Raw genomic sequence first — 18,920 nt, 5'->3', positions numbered from 1 at the left:
GGCAAGGTAATCAATCTATTCCTTAACCAATTGGAGAGTAAGGGGGCTAGGCTAGGCTAGATAGAACTGTATTTAAGTGGGAGAAGAAGCAGTTTACGTCAGAAGGAGCTCAGAAGAGAAAGAAGGACAGAAGGAGAAGACAGAAGAAGGAGAAGACAGCATAAGAAGAGAAGCAGCTGAGACAGAAGCCACAAAGACACAGAGAGCTGAGAGAGAGACAAAGAGAGCTGAGAAAGAGAAGAAGAGACTTAATGCTGATGTTCTACTTTGTTTCCTGGCAAATAAAGAAGATTACTCTCTCATTCTGGTGTGCTGTCTGACTCCTGAAGTATCATAAATTCATGCATCCATTCCTGCAACACTACAACCCTGGGCTGTACTTCTTTGACCCTTAGGCCCTGACTGACCTCTGTGGGTTGTGTGTAGGGTTCCAAGTCTCCTTTTCCCTGAGACTTAAGTGTTTCCTATTCCTCCCTTTTGGACTAGGATAACCCCTTTTAGCACAAGACTCCCCCCAGCCTCTGGGTGATCTAGCCTCCCCCTGGCACCCTTCCTGAGCCGGTGTCCCCTGCCTAGGAACCATTTCCTCTCCCGACTCTACTGTGCGGTATCTGGGCCCTAGGATCAACCCTTTCTTCTGGGGCCCAAGCCTTTCCCTCCCCTGGGCAGCCTCTTCCCTTTTCTGCTTGCCCTTCTGGGGTTTCTCACACTCCTTAAATTTCACCCCACCCCTCCGTGTGGGTTTAACAGGGCCCTTCGGACTCTCCCTATCCTGGCCCCTACTCATGGACAGGAGTTTACTTAATTTAACACCTCCTGGGTCATTCTGACTCTCCCTATCCTGACCCTTACTCCTGGGTAGGAGTTGACTGACCCCTCCTGGTCGCTCCTTCCCCTTGAGCTTTTCCTGTAGGGCTACAATGCAGGAGTGGGCTTCCTGAAGCTCTCTTAACCTCCCTTGCCCATCCTGGAAGAGCACATCAACTGCTAGGGTCAGCACCCTGCACTTCTCTTCCATGGCCTCCCTACATCTTTCTGCCCTTTCTGTGGTCTCTTTGGCTTGCTGTCTCTCTGCAGCCCACTCAACTTGGGTCTGCTGCAAGGCCACCATTAACTCTACCACAGCTCTATCATACCCCTGCTGTACTTCCCTCAGCTGGCTTTCCTGTTGGCTCTTTAATTCTCCCAGCCAAGCCTTTACCTGGGTTAAACTCCCCCTCAGCTCTCTTATAGCTGTGTGCTGTAGTTTACCCATCTCCCTAATAGTTTCCCTCAGGGCCTCCTGCTCTTTATGCCACTCCTGGCGAGCATTCTGGAACTCAGCTTTAATTAGGGATAACTTCTGCTCCTGGTCTTGTTGCAATTTGTCTGTGAGGTCCCTTATCTCCTGTTCATGTGTGGACTGCAGCTTAGCTAATTGGGTCTCCCTCAAGGCTTGGGTCTCTTTCAGGGTAGTTGTAAGCTGGGCTACTTCTGCTTCCCTTTCCTCCCTTAGCTTAACTTCTGTGCGCAGCTCAGCCCTAACCGTGGCTAGCAGTGCCTCACAGCTTTCCTTCTGCCTAAGGGACTCTGCCAGTTTGGCCTTCAAGGCATGCCTTGAAGCAGCCAACTCTTCATTACAAGCTGACTCGAATAGGACCCACCTCTGTTCATTCTCCCTCAGACTATTCTCCATCACCTTCTGAGACGCCTCCTGCTGCTGCTGTATATGGCCCCCTAAGGTTACCATCAGTCCTTTGTTTAGTTCCAGGACCTCCCTCAGACATTGCTCCGGGTGCCTATTGACTTCCCCCGGTTTACCTAGGGCCTGTAATTCCCCTTCTAACTGCCAGACATTCTCTGTAAGGGATTTTAACAGCAGGTTCTCATTCTTTTCCCAGGCCTCCCAGTATTTCTCCCTTGGGGCAACACTCCCTCGTTCCCCGACCCATGGAAATACTGCCCAGTCCTCACTGTAGCATGGGCAGCCTACTTTATCTTCAGCTGTCTCACTCCCCTGCTCACAGTGTACATTGACTTCCCCTCCACAATCAGGACTACTCTTTATCCTGTCACCTGGGAAGTTCTCACCTGGGCCTACACCCCCTTTCCCTTTCCTAGAGGGTTTACCCTTCTTACCAGGACTTTCACTATCCTGCACCTGGGGCTTTCCTTCCTTGTCCAGGCACCCATCCTCCCTCTTGGCACTTTTCAGGTTTGTGGCCACCCCTCTCCCTGGGACATTGGGTGCTTTCCATGCAGCGGGTTCCTCCTGACCCTCTTCCCTGCAGATACCTCTTTCCCCTTGGGTTCCCGGCCTACCCATGCAGTCTGCCCCTGAGGAATGGGTTACCTCCCAACTCCCATGGCCTTTGGGCTTCCTCTTGCCTGCCATGTCACTTAACCCCAACCGACTGACTGTAGGATTTCCTATTTCCTCCCAGTCTCCCAGTTCATCCTCTGAACTGCCTACTGCCAGACACCACTCTCCAACATGGCCCATTTCCCCACATTGGTCCCACTCTGGCTCAATCACTTCTCTCAGGGTCCTGTCTTCCCCAGACACCCCTTCAGGCTTAAACAATGTCCCAACAATCTCTGAACACAGTCCCCCTCCAAGTCCCAGAACCTGGATCATGGTGTCCAACTCTGCCATGTCCATTCCTTCTGCTGACGACTTGGGCTCCGGCTCCTCGGGCCTCTGGACTTTTCTCTTCGGTCTGAACCGTCTCCGCCCTCCCATGGCTCCGACGTCCTCCTCGACCGTCTGTTGGGATGCAGCCTGCAACACAAGAGAGATATCCAAGTGCGGACTGTCTTTCTCCCTGGTCCTACACTTGCTCTCTACTTCTTAAACTCGTACCAGAATCTCCACAAGAACAAGCCTTTCTATCATTTACATGAACTGCTCTTCTCAGCTTACTGGATCCTCCCTTGCCTCCCCCCTAGGTACCCTTTACCTGGGTAGGCGAGTAATACGCCTTTGTCAGCGTTGGCCCCCTCGACGGGCTTCAGGAACCTCCGGGACACCACCTTCACACTCTGGCCACTCGTCTGGTCTCTGGAACTCCTCCGCCTCGCCTCCGGCTTGGTCAGCGTTCTTCAGCTCTCCTTGGGTCTGTCTGCCTTCTGCGTGGACGTCCGCTGTGTATCCCACCACTGCCACCATCTGTAAGAACTTGTCAGCAAGCACCTCTCCGTGCTGTCTGCTCTCGACCTGCACCTCTCCGTGCTGTCTGTCTTCACCCACACAAGAGCTTGTGAGCATGACACAGGAGACCTCGTGGCACTCTGCTGACTTGCCTCTGGAACTCGACCGCTCCCACTATCCCCACTCAGGAGACCTCCTCTGGAGACTGATGCCTTTTCCACTCAGCTTCGCTTTGAGTTCTCTAGTCCCCCAGAACCCGCCTGTAGTCAGTGGGCCTTTCTGCGCCCTTCCCTGGGGATACAATTATTGCCTGGGTCCCATCAACCCTCTGCTCTTCCCTTGGTTTCAACTTTCAGTCACTGTTATTCAACTGTCAAGGGTAGCAGGGATTCTCTGGTGTCCTTGTCTTCAGGGGATTATTCAACAACAAGGTAGTGCCCTTTGTAACCCCCACAGGGGCACTCTCTGGTGTGCATTGGCCCTCTAGTGGCTCCTGCCTGGCCTCACCAGCCTTTTGCCTCAGGGAACCACCTTAAAACCAGCTTTCTCTGGGACTACATTCATTCAGGCCTCTAGGTTTGGTCCTCCCCTTTCCCTCAGGGTGACCTCTTCCTTAACCTGCAGTCCTGGCCCGGCCTCCCCGCTGTATCACCTGGTAACCGACCCACCTTACCAGTTCTTCTGGTGGGGCCCCCAGGTCACCCTTCTCTGGAAGATCTCACAGCTTCCTCTGCTTGCAAAAATATGCAAATTAGCTGGTTGCATATAAATTCAGTTTATTAGCTAGGTTACAGTCTTGTGGGAACCTGGCTTGCCCACTATTAATCTGTTACTGCGATTCACCCCTGAGACCATTTACTGGGGACATCTGGGTCTCAGGGTGTAACAGCCTCCTCCCCTGGATAGGACCTTCTTTATTCACATTAACCTTACGGTCCTATCCTCCACCCCACGGCTGTTTGTTCTTTTAAACACTTCAGTAGCAATTGTTCATACCCCTAGTACCCAGTGCCTAGTCCCCACCAGGTAAGTACCTCATTGGGTTTGGAGGGAACCTTCTCCTAACCTTTCTCTTGAGCTCTACTTCAGCAGGCCTCTTTCCTCAGTCTTCCTGCAAGTAATCCTCAGGCTCTGGGTGTTGCAGGTTCCCCCATCTTCTCTCCCCTCGCTTGGCTTAGAGGATGCTTTTATATGGTGCCCCTTTATCCATCCCACCTGTCTAACCACTAGGCTACTCCCCCTGCTTCCAGAAAGGTCCGCACCCAGAACTCTCTCCACCTTTCCAGCTTCCACTCAGAGAGTCCCCCTGGTGGCCTCCCCAGGGAAGTACAGGTCCTATACCACGAGCACCCCCTAGCCGCTCCTTCTGGTCACTACCATGGACTATCCTCTTTGGCTCCCTCTAGTGGCCAGAATGGGCATTTTTAGGTTTACAATGGGAGAGCGCCCTCTGGCGGCCTCCTCATGTAAGGGCAGTCACTGTGTTTATCACAATATTTAGTAACTATGTTATCCAAATAATAACTTGGATAACACAGGTAGGACCATGTTTACTAAGCCGCGATGTAGGTGCGCTAACTTTTTAGCGTGTGCTAACGATCGAGACACCCATGGTGTCTATCGTTAGCATGCACTAACTTTTAGCACGCACTAAAAGTTTGCATGCCTACAGCACAGCTTAGGAAACAGGGCCCTTAGTAAATGTATTATTTAAAGAAGGAAAATTTCCTCGGGATCTTGGTAGCATAGTTTTGACTCCAGTTCCCAAATCTGGTGATGCTGATTTGGCAATGACAGCTCATTTTCAACCAGTTGCCAGTAACCCTTTGGTTTGCTAAGTTAATAGACTCTTTAGCTGCAAAATAATTACAGTCCTATTTAGATTTACATCATTGTCTTCATGAGTCCCAATTTGGATTTAGAGCAAGGCATAGTACTGAGGCTTTACTAGTAACTTTGGTTACTAAGTTTAAGAACTTGCTTAGTCAAAACATTCCCTCAGTTCTACTACAATTTGACGTTTCGGGCGCTTTTGATACTGTCAATCATCTGCTATTGATAAATAGGTTGAGTGATTTGGGATTGACTGGCACTATTTTGGATTGGTTTAAGGGTTTCCTTGAAAACAGACAATATAGTATTAGAAAGAATGGGACAATGTCTAAATCATTTAATTCTGTATTTGGAGTGCCTCAGAGTTTCCCTATTTCACCCTCATTGTTTAATGCTTTTATGAGTTCTTTAGGACATTTTTAAGTTCTTCATTGTTTTATATAGCTTCCTATGCAGATTACACGGTGAAAAAACGACTGAAAGAAGCAGCTCACAGGGTAAAAAACTTGCATCAGGCGTGGATGCTGTTTAAAAACACCATCCTAGAGGTACAGGACAAATATATTCCGCGTATTGACCTATAAGTGCATTCACTCTGCCGCTCCCCAGTACATCTCCACTTTTTTCTCTCCCTAAGCCCCCCTTCGGGTACTGCGTTCTGTTGATAAATCTCTCTTATCTGTCTCCTTCTCCTCTATTGCTAATTCCAGACTCCGTTCCTTTTATCTTGCTGCACCTCACGCCTGGAATAGACTTCCTGAGCCCCCTCTTTGGCCGTTTTCAAGTCCAAACTTAAAGCCCACCTCTTTACCACGGCTTTTGACTCCTAACCACTGCTCACTTGCACTGTCCTTTTATCCTCAATTCTTTATTCCCTTACCCTTAATTGTTCTGTCTGTCTGCCTGTCTTATCTAGATTGTAAGCTCTTTGAGCAGGGACTGTCTTTTTATGTATGGTGTACAGCGCTGCATATGCCTTGTAGCGCTATAGAAATGATAAGTAGTAGTAGTATTAGAAAAAGGGGAAAAAAGGCCAAATGTCAGCCGGCGTGGCTAAATAGTAAGGTAAAGGAAGTCATTAGAGCCAAAAAACAATCCTTCAGAAAGTGGAGAAAAGAGCCAACTGAAAGTAACAAGATCAAACCTAAGGAATGCCAAGCCAAATGCAAGGCGGAGATAAGGAGGGCAAAAAAGGACTTTGAAAAAAAGTTAGCGTTAGAAGCGAAAATACATAGTAAAAATGTTTTTAGATACATTAAAAGCAGGAAGCCGGCTAAAGAATCAGTTGGGCCGCTGGATGAAAATGGTGATAAAGGGGCGATCAGGGAAGATCAAAGCTGTAGCAGAGAAATTAAATGAATTCTTTGCTTCGGTCTTCACCAAGGAGGATTTGGGAGGGACACCGGTGCCGGAAAGCGTATTTGAAGCAGGAGAGTCGGAGAAACTAAACAAATTCTTTGTAAACTTGGAGGATGTAATGGGTCAGTTCTGCAAACTGAAGAGTAGTAAATCACCAGGACCTGATGGTATTCATCCCAGAGTATTAATAGAACTGAAAAATGAACTTGTAGAGCTACTGTTAGTAATATGCAATCTATCCCTTAAATCAAGTGTGGTACCGGAAGACTGGAGGGTAGCCAATGTTACGCTGATTTTTAAAAAAGGTTCCAGAGGAGATCTGGGAAATTCTAGACCGATGAGTCTGACGTCGGTACCGGGCAAAATGGTAGAGGCTATTATTAAGAATAAAATTACAGAGCACATACAAAAACATGGGCTGATGAGACAAAGTCAGCACGGATTTAGTGAAGGGAAGTCTTGACTCACCAATCTACTGCATTTTTTTGAGGGGGTGAACAAACATGTGGACTGGGGAGCTGGTGGATATTGTGTATCTGGATTTTCAAAAGGCGTTTGACAAAGTGCCTCATGAAAGACTCTAGAGGAAACTGGAGAGTCATGGGATCGGAGGTAGGGTATTACTATGGATTAAGAACTGGTTGAAAGATAGGAAGCAGAGAGTAGGACTGAATGGTCAGTATTCTCAGTGGAGAAGGATAGTTAGTGGGGTCCCGCAGGGGTCTGTGCTGGGACCGCTGCTTTTTAACATATTTATAAATGACCTAGAGATGGGAGTAACTAGTGAGGTAATTAAATTCGCAGATGACACAAAATTATTCAGGATCGTCAAGTCGCAGGAGGAGTGTGAAAGATTACAGGAGGACCTCGCGAGAATGGGAGATTAGGCGTGCAAGTGGCAGATGAAGTTCAATGTTGACAAGTGCAAAGTGATGCATGTGGGTAAAAGGAACCCGAATTACAACTATGTCATGCAAGGTTCCGCGTTAGGAGTCACAGACCTAGAAAGGGATCTGGGAGTCATCGTTGATAAGACGTTAAAAACTTCTGCTCAGTGTGCTGCGGCGGCTAAGAAAGCGCACAGAATGTTGAGTATTATTAGGAAAGGGATGGAAAACAAACACGAGGATGTTATAATGCCGTTGTATCGCTCCATGGTGCGACCGCACCTCGAATATTGTGTCCAATTCTGGTCACTGCATCTCAAAAAAGATATAAAGGAATTAGAGAAGGTGCAGAGAAGGGCGACGAAAATGATAAAGGGAATGGAATGACTTCCCTATGAGGAAAGGCTGAGAAGGTTAGGGCTCTTCAGCTTGGAGAAAAGGCAGCTGAGGGGTGATATGATAGAAGTCTACAAGATAATGAACGGAATAGAGCGGACAGATGTGAAGCATTTGTTTACACTTTCAAACAACAACAAAACCAGGGGACACAAGATGAAGCTAGAATTTGGTAGATTTAAAACAAATAGGAGAATGTTTTTCTTTACTCAGCGTGTAGTTAGACTCTGGAACTCGTTGTCGGAAAGTGTAGTGATAGCAGCTGGCCTTACAGAATTTAAAGGGGGTTTGGACAGATTCCTGAGGGAAAAGTCCATTGAACATTATTAAGAATTAAGTTGTTTTTTTTTTTTTGGGGGGGGGGGGGTTGCCGGGTTCTTGAAGCCTGGATTGGCCACTGTCGGAGACAGGATGCTGGGCTTGTTGGACCCTTGGTGTTTTCCTGGTATGGTGGTGCTTATGTACTTATGTATTTATGACAGACTTGCAAGCAGTGGCGTAGCCAGACCTGACTTTTTGGGTGGGCCCAGAGCTAACATGGGTGGGCACTATGTATATAGGTATGAGTAGTGGCTGACCTTTTATTAACCCCCCCCCCCCCCAAGAAAAAACAGTATCGATATATAATATCAAAGAAAAATAATAATAATAATAATAAAAAATAATAATTTAAAAAATAATATTAAAAAACAATAGAAAAATAAATATAAAATAAAAAATGAAAAATAAGAAGTACTTTGTGCACATCAGGATCCAAAAAAGGTTCCTACTTAAAATAATAGTAATAATCGGAAATGCAATAAAGACAATCAAAACCAGAATTCCATTCAAAATCACCATATACCAGAGATGAAATACTAAATTATTTTGATGAAAATATCAATAGCACCTGCCACCTTCATATATAGATAGCCTATCTAAGAACTTAGAAGACATACATACACAGGGAATCAGTATAACTATTATTCATCACTCCTCCCACACCACGAAAAGTGTATGTTGAGGGCTTACAGTTCTAACAAAGTTTATCCACGCTTCTATGACTTCCATCCTAAAAAAAAAAGTCAAGGCAGCACATTTTTAAATAACTATTAGGATCGTGCCGCCTAATTAATACCTGGCTCTGCTCCTGACTTAGAAGACCCGTGTGATCCATCCAGGCTACCAGTCACAGAGGCCTGGCGGGGGTGGAGTTGGAGTGCAGTGCAGGAAGTAGTGCCAAAGCCGCAAGCGGAAGACGTAGCAGGCTTTTGTTGTGGGCGGCTGCACTGAAGCCGGAGGGCGGGACAGAGCGAGGAGGAGCCATCACAGAGGAAGGACAAACAGGCACCGCAGGCGCTGAAGGAAGAAGGTGGGGAGAGAGAGAGGAGCTGCAGCCGCTGGGAGGAGACAGAGTGAGCAACGCGACGGAGGACATGTAAGGCACGCGACGGCGCCGCAGAACAAGTTAAGGGCAGGGAGGCGAACCAACGGACAATGTAGATCACCTCCCACTTGTTTGCACCCGGGGCAATCTGCCCCCACTGCCCCGCCCTTGCTACGTGCGTGGGCCTGAGCCGAAATCGGGCTGCAGCCTGGAGAATTCAGCTCAGCTGAGCCAGAGCGAGCGGGTGCCGTTTCTTCGTTTCTACCGTGGTCGCTAGGCTGGCTGGGCTGCTGCACAGTGCGTGTGCGCTTGGGTGGGCGGGCCTGAGCTGAAATTGGGTGGGCCTGGGCCCACCCAGGCCCACCCGTAGCTACGCCCCTGCTTGCAAGTAGAAGAGAATAATTGACCAAGTCGAAAGCTGCAGAGAGATCTAAAGAAACAGCTAGAACGGTGTTATGCTGATCAAAATGAGAGTGAAGTTCGCTAATGAGAGCAGTCATAACAGTTTCTGTACTATGGTTAGATCTGAAACCAGATTGCCGAGCTATTTTTTCCGAGAAGGATAAGAGCTGATTAAACACAATTTTCTCAAACACTTTGAACATCAAACAGAGGTTGGAATCAGGACGGTAGTGGCTGAGCACAGACAGATCGAGAGTGGGTTTTTTCAAAATCGGTCAAACTATAGCTTGTTTCCATAAATCGGGGACCTGGCCTAAAGATAAACTTTGAGTAATTAGGGATAATAGAATTGGAAGTAAATCTAACTCTGGTATCTTTAACCAAGAAGAAGGAAGAGGATCATATGGGGGCAGTATGTAAACTTCATATAAGATAAAGTTTTTTGTAGGGAAAAAAAAGAGTTAGAATGTCAAAGGAGGACCATTGGGAGGAGCCAGCCTGAGATTGCATGATAGAGGATGTAGAAAAATTGGACAAGACTGGAAATGAGCTTACTAAAGAATATCTTATTGAGGAAAAACATAGAAAGAGCTTCAGCTGAGGGAGATTTATGACGGTTAACGTTAACCTTGCATGTCTGCTTGTAGATGGAAAAAGGGTCTTTGGAGGAATTAGAACTTTGTTAGTAATGAGTTCCCTTTTTTCTTTCTTCAACTGATTATTAATCTTGATGAAGTTGGCGGCATTTCTGAAGAGAAGCAGGGGTCTTAGGTTTTTTCCAGTGCCTCTCGGCCTGGCGATATTGCCACATAAAAGACTGGAGAATAGGTGAATACGAGTTCTTTTTGAAGGGACAAAGTTGATGGAAAATCTTCAGAGCAACTCTTTCAAGGCCTTAAGCAGGCACAGTATGCAAGGACTCAATCTGATCATTAAGTAGTTTGGTAGAAAAATCCAGCGGTAACACAAAAAGAGATGGGGAAAGGGAAGTAACATCAATCCGGGAAAGAGCCCTAGTCCAGTAACCAGTGGGTACTGGTGGAGTTGAAAGGAGTAATGGTAGGAAAAGGTCTAAGAGAATGAGATAGTTGTCAGACCATGAAAGAGGAGTGAAAGATAAGTCCAATAGAGATGAATGAGACTCTTGCAGAGTTAGCACAAGGTCCAGGGTATGACCAGCAGCATGGGTTGGAGAAGAAATCCATTGATACAGGGAAAGATCGGACAAAAAAAAATCACAAAAGGCTTTAGCCCTTGAGTTTGAGGGATCATCTACATGTATATTAAAATCCCCCAATATAAGCAAGTTAGGAAAACATATTGTAGCTTCTGATATGACTAATCAACAAGATTCCCAACCCACTGCAGATAGAAAAGGAGGGCAGTAAAAGAGAAGAACAAACAATGGTGAAACTGCATCAATTTTAACCATTAATAGTTCTGGATAAGAGAACGGGGAGGAGATTTCAGAGACCTTCAAATTAATGTTGTAAATAATGGCCAAGCCTCCACCTACCTTGGAAGCCCAGGATGCAAAATAAATATAATTAGGAGGAAAGCTGGAGTAGAGGTGGAATTCATCTCCCATTTTAATCCATGTTTCTGTAAGACAGAGAAGAGAACAGTTTGTATGGGCTATCTGATCGTGGATAAGAAACAATTTGGAACAAACAGATCTACAGTTCAAAAGACCAATAGCAATATCAGTGGTTAACTGAATTGACTGTGAAGCCTAAGTGTATGATGATGCAATGGAGTTACCAAAGGCAGGGAGCGTTGTTTATAACAAGAGAGGGTGGGTGATGCCCCACAAAATGGGGATAGCCCTGGAATAATATTATAATAGAATGCACTGAGCAGGACCTGGACACCACCATTTTGTTCCGGGCTGGCCAGAGACAGGAAGGAGGAGCCATTGCTCCTGCCCTCCTGCCTCTACCTTGTTGTATAGGTACAGGGAGTGGCAGGGTTGAGGTTGGGTACAGGAGGGGGGGTGCATACGCAGGGGAAGGAGTTCGGTCCACTGGACCACCAGGGAAAATGTTTTTAAAAGGTTTGGGGTCGTGGGGGGGGGGGGGGGTTGCAGTCCATTAGACCACCAGGGACATTTTTTTAAAGATTCAGGGGGCGCAAGGAGGTGAGAGGTAGGAAGCGCAAGCAGGCAGCCTTTGCAGCTGCCTGCTTGTGCTTCTCTCCTCTCCGACAGCTCCACAGCAGCCATAAAATTTGTTCAAATTAGGGCTGCTCTGGAGCTGTGCATGCCCTGGAATACATATTAGGCTATGAATGAGCTCATTAAAATACTAATGAGCTCATTGTAATACATTTACATGAAGTTGCCATGGAAAACCCCTTTGTGCATTACTAAGTATGTAAACGTTTTCTTTAGACTGGCTAAAAACAGTCTAAAGCAAACATTAATAGCACTGTAAGCTTTGTGCATCTGGCCCCTAGCCGTTTTAGCAAGCACGGAGTTCAGCGAGACATGCAGGCTCTTTTCCGGTCGTAGTAGCATGAGCTGATTAGCATGTTAATGTTCATTCCGAGGGATGCACAGAAGCAGCCCCTACCTTTTATGTGGAAATTTTAATGGGAGGTCAGGAGCTGTCGGTCCTTTGCAGTTCATCATTGTTGCAGGTACTCCAGCTCACCCAGGCCAGCCATTGTCACCTCCAGCCGCTCCCAAGTCCTCTGCTACTCCTGTCCGCTTCACCCTTCTCCCTCCATTGTGGCTCCATCTCCTCCTCTCGAGGGCTGGGGGCCAGCTTCATGTGTGTATGAAAGCCATCTGTGGAAAAAAAGCTACACATGGCTTTTATACAGGCTCACAAAGAGAGACATCATATAATAAAATACCCCAGAAAGAGACAGAGAGGGAGAGAGACACAGACCTATTTGGCAGATTCTGCATACAGAAGACAAGATTGGGCTTTTCTGCTCAATTAGAATCATGTTGAGGTGAGTAGAGGGAGGTGAACTGTGGCTGGGCTTGGGGAGCGCATTTCATACCATACACCGACGGAGAACGGACAGCTTTTTTTGTTTTCAGCAGGTAACCATCAATGCTATGCACGTGCCTTGGTGCTTTCCCTACTGAACTGCACATTAAAAGTCCGTGCAGCTCATTTGCATGCAATTTCTATACAGAATCAGTCACTATTTCCACCTCGGTAATTTTTACTGAGGTGGAAATAGTGAGCGGTAGTTTTTGGAGAATTTTGTGCATCGGAACCTTAGTCTCATTTGTGGTGATGCAGTAAAGATGGAAGCAGTGTAGGAGCCTCACACTGGCTGAGGACCTAAAGCATGCTATTCTCTAGTTTTGTCAGTAGGTGGCAGCCTGGATCTAGGGTAGGATAGCGTATAGCGTGACAGCAGATAAGAACCTAAGACTAGAGAGGGCGTGTCAAGATGGCGGCCTGAGCGTTTGTGTGGATCAAACATGGTGGATTTGTTGGTAGCCTTTTTCTTTCTTACCTTTTGCCGAAGTTATGCCCCACACTAAGAGGAAGGGGATAGTGAAAGGCCCGACGCCAATGGCCCGAACTTCCTCCCCGTTCCAACAAACGCTGGATCGATTTACCACGCCTATTCCCGTACCAAGGGTGAGCGAAGCCGATTTAGGGGCCATTGGAGGAGCTATGGCCCCTTCGGACTGGGAAACATCACTTTCGCCCCCAGATAATCGACCTCCATGCCCAGCGATATCAGGGCGGAGAGAGGAGGCAGTGGCTGCAACAGAAGGCGTTCAAGCCCAAACCTCGGATGGCGCCGACTCCGTCCTGAACGCGGAAGAAACAACCTTGGAGGAAGAACCTTCCGCAGAGATAACTCTACAGGCGATATGGAAGACATTACAGGGCTTAAATCAGACGGTTTCAAAAACAGCCTGGGAAACCTCGCAACTAGTGAGTAAAATTGATTCTCTGACTAACACTTTTGAAAAATCTAAGCAGGAGACAACCTTACAAACTGAGCTACTTCAGCAGGAAGTAAAAACTTTAAAATCTGTGACTGACTTTGACTGCAGATAAAATACTGGTACATAGGAAAATAGAACAATTTGAGAATTTAAATAGAAGATTGAACTTAAGAATATTAAATTTTCCTTGGATTAAAGAATTGAGTCCTGTTGAAGTCTTCAAGAAGTATTTACAAGAAATTTTGCTATACCCAGATTCAGCTATTCCTCCTTTAAATAAAATTTATTATTTACCAATTCCACTGCAAGCTGATCTGTGGGATAGCGATAAAAAAAGCAATTTGAGAAATCTGCCTTCGGACTCTCATGACCAGCTGGATGTATCATTAATCTTAGAAACATCTCTTTCTGAAATAGATCAACGAAGAATTTTATTGATATCATTTGTTTTTGAACAGGACCTGAATTCAGTCTTGAAGTTATACTTTAAAAATGCTATGAAAACTTTCTGTGGTCAGAGAGTATGGGTATATCCTGATGTTTGCAAAACAACTCAAGATAGGAGAAAAAAATTTTTGCTGTTTAGAGAGGAGACCCGAGCGTTGGGAGCAACATATTTACTTGCATATCCTTGTAAATGTCCGATTAAATATATGGGTGTTAAGTATACCTTTTTTGAGCCAGAACATCTTAAAGCATTTTTAGAAATGAAAAAATTGTCCATTAAACCTATAGAGTAAGTGATATCATCTGATTATAAAAGATATAAAGGGAATGTATAGGCCAGGCCATAAATGCAAAGTTTCTTGTTTTCCTCTTTTGAGTTCTCCTATTATCTAAATCACTCCCCCCTTTCACTGCCTAGTTGTGGTCTAATTAATTGTATAACTTGTTTTTTCCTAGGGCTAATGTGTGAGCCCGTAATTCTTGATATTTATAGTTAATTTTGTTCTTATTTTTATTATTCAAGTTATGCAATGTATTTCAATTGCATGTTAAGCGTGTAAAATTAAATTGATGAATAAATTAAAAAAAAAAAAAAGAACCTAAGACTACCCCGTTGTCTGCCTAGTTTGCTTTGTATTGCCGGGCATAGATCTATGATCTGGGCAGTGGGTTTACAACCTTCTTATACTTCTGCTGCCAACTCTTCCTTCTTTGTCAGACAAGAAGGAAAGCTGAAATAGATCTGCCAAGGGAGGTTGGTAACAGACCTTTCATATGCCAGTTCTCTCATCCCAATTTTAATTTTGCTTCCATAAATGGGAAGAATATTTGAAGCGTATAAAAATACATGTTATACTCACAAGCATTAATTTTCGAGCTGTCAAACTTCAATTCTCTCTCTGCTTGGAAATAAGTTGCCAGTACATAATTATACTAATTATTGTAATTATATTTATTGGGACAATATTCAAATGCTGAGGTCAGCGTGTGTTGTTTTTTGTTTTTTTTTTTTATACTAGTTGATCTATTTAGTATATTCAGGGCTGCTATCCGGATAGCCAGTGGTGCTCAATATATAAGGAGAGCAGTAACCGCCACCAGCTGTACAGATAGCGATATTGAGCCTTGACACCCTGAATATCTCTGACTAAACACAGAGTTTGGAATAATGCCCATGTTGCACCCTCACTGTGCCCTGGCACTGCTCAGATAGGGGGCAATTCTATACAGGGTGCCAGAAGTTAGGTGCCAAGATGCAGAATGCTGAGAGCGAATTTTCTAATGGTATCTGGGCGTCCAGATTCCATTATTGAATAGTAGCTTTAAGTTGGTATTTTCAATAGGTGCCTCCACTTACACCATGTCAATAGCAGGTGTGAATGCACACACCTAAATGCAGCACTTCAGCGCATAACTTACAGTATTCTCTAACAGGGGTGACCCAAAACAGTCTGCCACCTGAGGCAAGGGGATGTCTGCTGCCCCAGCTCTGCTCCGCTCCCCCCCCCCCCAGTCTGACATCTCACCCCTTCCTTCCTTCCCTGAATTTACCTTCCTTCTCTGAATTTACCTTTTTTTCTGGCTTTCCAAAAGTTAGAGCGGCAGCGGTTACCATACGCTGTCCTACTGCTGGCCCCAGCCCATTCTCTCTACTGCAGCCCGCCCTGCCTCCGAGGAAACAGGAACTACATTAGAGAGGCGGGCCATAAGACAGAAGGGGTTGGCATCAGGGCAGTGTATGAGAAGCGCTGCTGCCCTGACTTTTGGAAAGCAAGAAAAGAAGGTAAATTCAGGGAAGGAAGGGTGGGGGGGGGGGTGATGCCAGAGTGCAGTGGGGTGTGGGGGTGGGTGCCACTCCAAAAGAGTGCTACCTGAGGCCCCCTGCCTCAGGTGACCTAATGGTAGGGCTGCCACTGTTCTGCAAGTTACTTGCATAACTGTGGGACCTACTACCTAAGCCCCACCTATGTTTATGTGCTGCTGCTAAGCAAGTTGTGCACCTAGGTGATGGAATACCGCTCAGCACACAGCAAGAAATTATGGGGTGGATTCTATGAAGGATGCTCAATTTGCATGGCCAGATTTGGGCATGATCCTGAGATGCACATGCAACTAAATTGGGTAATGAGCTAATTGGGTGCTAACAGCCAATTATTGATGTTAATTAGCATGTACATATTCTAGAAGCATGGCACCTAACTCTAAAAAAGTGTACGTGGCAGAACATTCTGAAAAGTTGTGTGCAGAATTATAGAATACAGCCTCAGCGCACATAACTTGGGAGCCAGCACTTACACCAGGTTTCAGCAGGTATAAGTCTGACGCCTAAAGTTGGGTGTGGGAATTGCGCTTAGCACTCATTTTGTTCTGGTGCTGTATTTTGAGTTATAACGTTAATAATAAGCTGAACTAAACCAACTTAATCCTAAACACGCTAACTCAATTAATATAGAGTGTGATATCCATTCTTTTTTCAATTTAAAGTGGAGAAAAATAGACCTCAATAGTCACTGCATGGCGATACTGTGCTCAGTGCACTCAAACGCCAGCATTGCTTGGACTCCGTTTTTATCACTGGTCACAAAAACTCCACAATAGTTACTTGGCCCCCTGAGGAAGCTTACATTGTATAGTGAAACGGAGAGCCCTGTTGGGCAAGATTGAAAGCTAAGTAACATCAATATTTTTGTTATAATGATTGAGTATCACGATTCAGAAGTGGGTTTAAGGATATAGTTTACTCCATATATATCTTCATTGCATACTGAGGCAGAAGAGAAAGAAATGAAGTTGGAACAAAAGGATATGAAGGTACCCAAAGAGAAAAGACAACCCCAAATCACAAATGTTGAAGCACATACCAGGAAATGTACATGGAAAGCGATGGCCACAAATGCTCGCAGTCTAAGCAATAAAGTTCATGACCTTCAAGCCCTGATGTTGGAGGCAGACTTAGACATTGTTGCAATCATGGAGACGTGGCTAAATGGTTCCCATGAATGGGATGCAAACATACCAGGCTATAATCTGTTTAGGAAGGATAGAGAGAGTCGTAAAGGTGGAGGAGTAGCTCTATATGTGAGAAATGATATCATGGCGACCGAAATGACAGGGACCTGGGGAAAGGAAGAAGCGATATGGATCACCTTAAAAAGAGAGGATAGAACCTCTATACACGTGGGTGTTGTCTACAGACCTCCGAAACAATTGGAGGAATTAGATAAAGACCTGATCGCAGATATTCAAAAGTTGGGAAACAAGAGAGAGGTGCTGTTGCTAGGAGATTTCAATCTGCCAGATGTAGATTGGAAGGTTCCGTCTGCGGAATCGGAAAGAAGTAGAGAGATCGTGGATGCTTTACAAAGCGGTTTACTCAGACAAATGGTGACGGAACCCACGAGGGAGGGAGCGACACTGGATCTGGTGCTCACAAATGGGGATAGCGTGTCAAATATCCGAGTGGGTGCCCACCTGGGCAGCAGTGACCATCAAACGGTTTGGTTTGATATTACAGCTAAAGTGGAGAGCGGCCACTCAAAACTCAAAGTTCTGGATTTCAAGCGTGCTGACTTTAGTAAAATGGGGGAATACCTGAGGAAGGAGATGATGGGCTGGGAGGAAATACGAGAAGTGGAAGGACAGTGGTCCAGGCTGAAAGAAGCTATAAATAGGGCCACGAACCTTTATGTAAGGAAAGTAAATAAAAGCAAGAGAAGAAGGAAACCGATATGGTTCTCCAAGCAAGTGGCTGAGAAAATAAAGGCTAAAGAGTTGGCGTTCCAGAAATACACAAAAACTCAAGAAAAGGAACACGAGGAGGAATACAGGATGAAACTGAAAGAAGCCAAGAGAGAGATACGTCTGGCGAAAGCGCAAGCGGAAGAACAAATGGCTAGAAATGTAAGGAGGGGTGACAAAAATTTCTTCAGGTATATTAGTGAAAGGAGAATGACTAAAAAGGGAATTGTGAGACTAAAAGATACTGCAAACCGCTATGTGGATAATGATGAAGAAAAAGCAAATTTGCTAAATAGATACTTTTGTTCTGTTTTCACAGAAGAAAATCCTGGAGAAGGACCGCGATGGACTGCAAAAAGTACAAATGAGATTGAAGTGGATAGAACACCGTTCACGGAAGAGAGTGTGTATGAACAGCTTGAAAAGCTAAAGGTGGACAAAGCCATGGGACCAGGATGGGATCCACCCCAGGATATTGAGGGAGCTCAGAGAGGTTCTGGCGGGTCCTCTTAAAGACTTTGTTTAATAAATCCTTGCAGACGGGAGAGGTTCCGAGGGATTGGAGAACGGCGGAGGTGGTCCCTCTTCACAAGAGTGGTGATAGGGAAGAAGCTGGAAACTACAGGCCGGTAAGCCTCACTTCGATTATTGGAAAAGTAATGGAAGCGATGCTGAAGGAAAGGATAGTGAATTTCCTGGAAGCCAATAAGTTGCAAGATCCGAGACAACATGGTTTTACCAAAGGGAAATCGTGCCAAACGAATCTCATTGAGTTCTTTGATTGGGTGACAAGAGAATTGAATCAGGGACGAGCTATGGACGTAATCTACTTAGATTTCAGCAAGCTTTTGACACGGTTCCCCACAGGAGGCTCTTAAATAAACTGGATGGGCTATAGGACCCGAAGTGGTGAACTGGATTAGGAATTGGTTGACGGACAGAAGCCAGAGGTTGGTGGTGAATGGAATTCGCTCAGAGGAGGGAAAGGTGAGTAGTGGTGTACCTCAAGGATCAGTGCTGGGACCGATTCTGTTCAATATATTTGTGAGTGACATTGCCGAAGGGTTAGAAGGTAAAGTTTGCCTATTTGCGGATGATACTAAGATCTGTAACAGAGTGGACACCCGGGAGGGAGTGGAAAACATGAAAAAGGATCTAAGGAAGCTAGAAGAATGGTCTAAGGTTTGGCAATTAAAATTCAATGCGAAGAAATGCAAAGTGATGCACTTAGGGAATAGAAATCCTCGGGAGACGTATGTGTTAGGCGGGGAGAATCTGATAGGTACGGACGGGGAGAGGGATCTTGGGGTGATAGTATCTGATAGTATCTGAGGATCTGAAGGCGACGAAACAGTGTGACAAGGCAGTGGCCGTAGCTAGAAGGTTGTTAGGCTGTATAGAGAGAGGTGTGACCAGCAGAAGAAAGGAGGTGTTGATGCC

This window comes from Microcaecilia unicolor, chromosome 1, assembly GCF_901765095.1.
Source record: "Microcaecilia unicolor chromosome 1, aMicUni1.1, whole genome shotgun sequence".
In the NCBI taxonomy this organism is placed as follows: Eukaryota; Metazoa; Chordata; class Amphibia; order Gymnophiona; family Siphonopidae; genus Microcaecilia; species Microcaecilia unicolor.
This window is presented reverse-complemented; position numbering follows the sequence as displayed.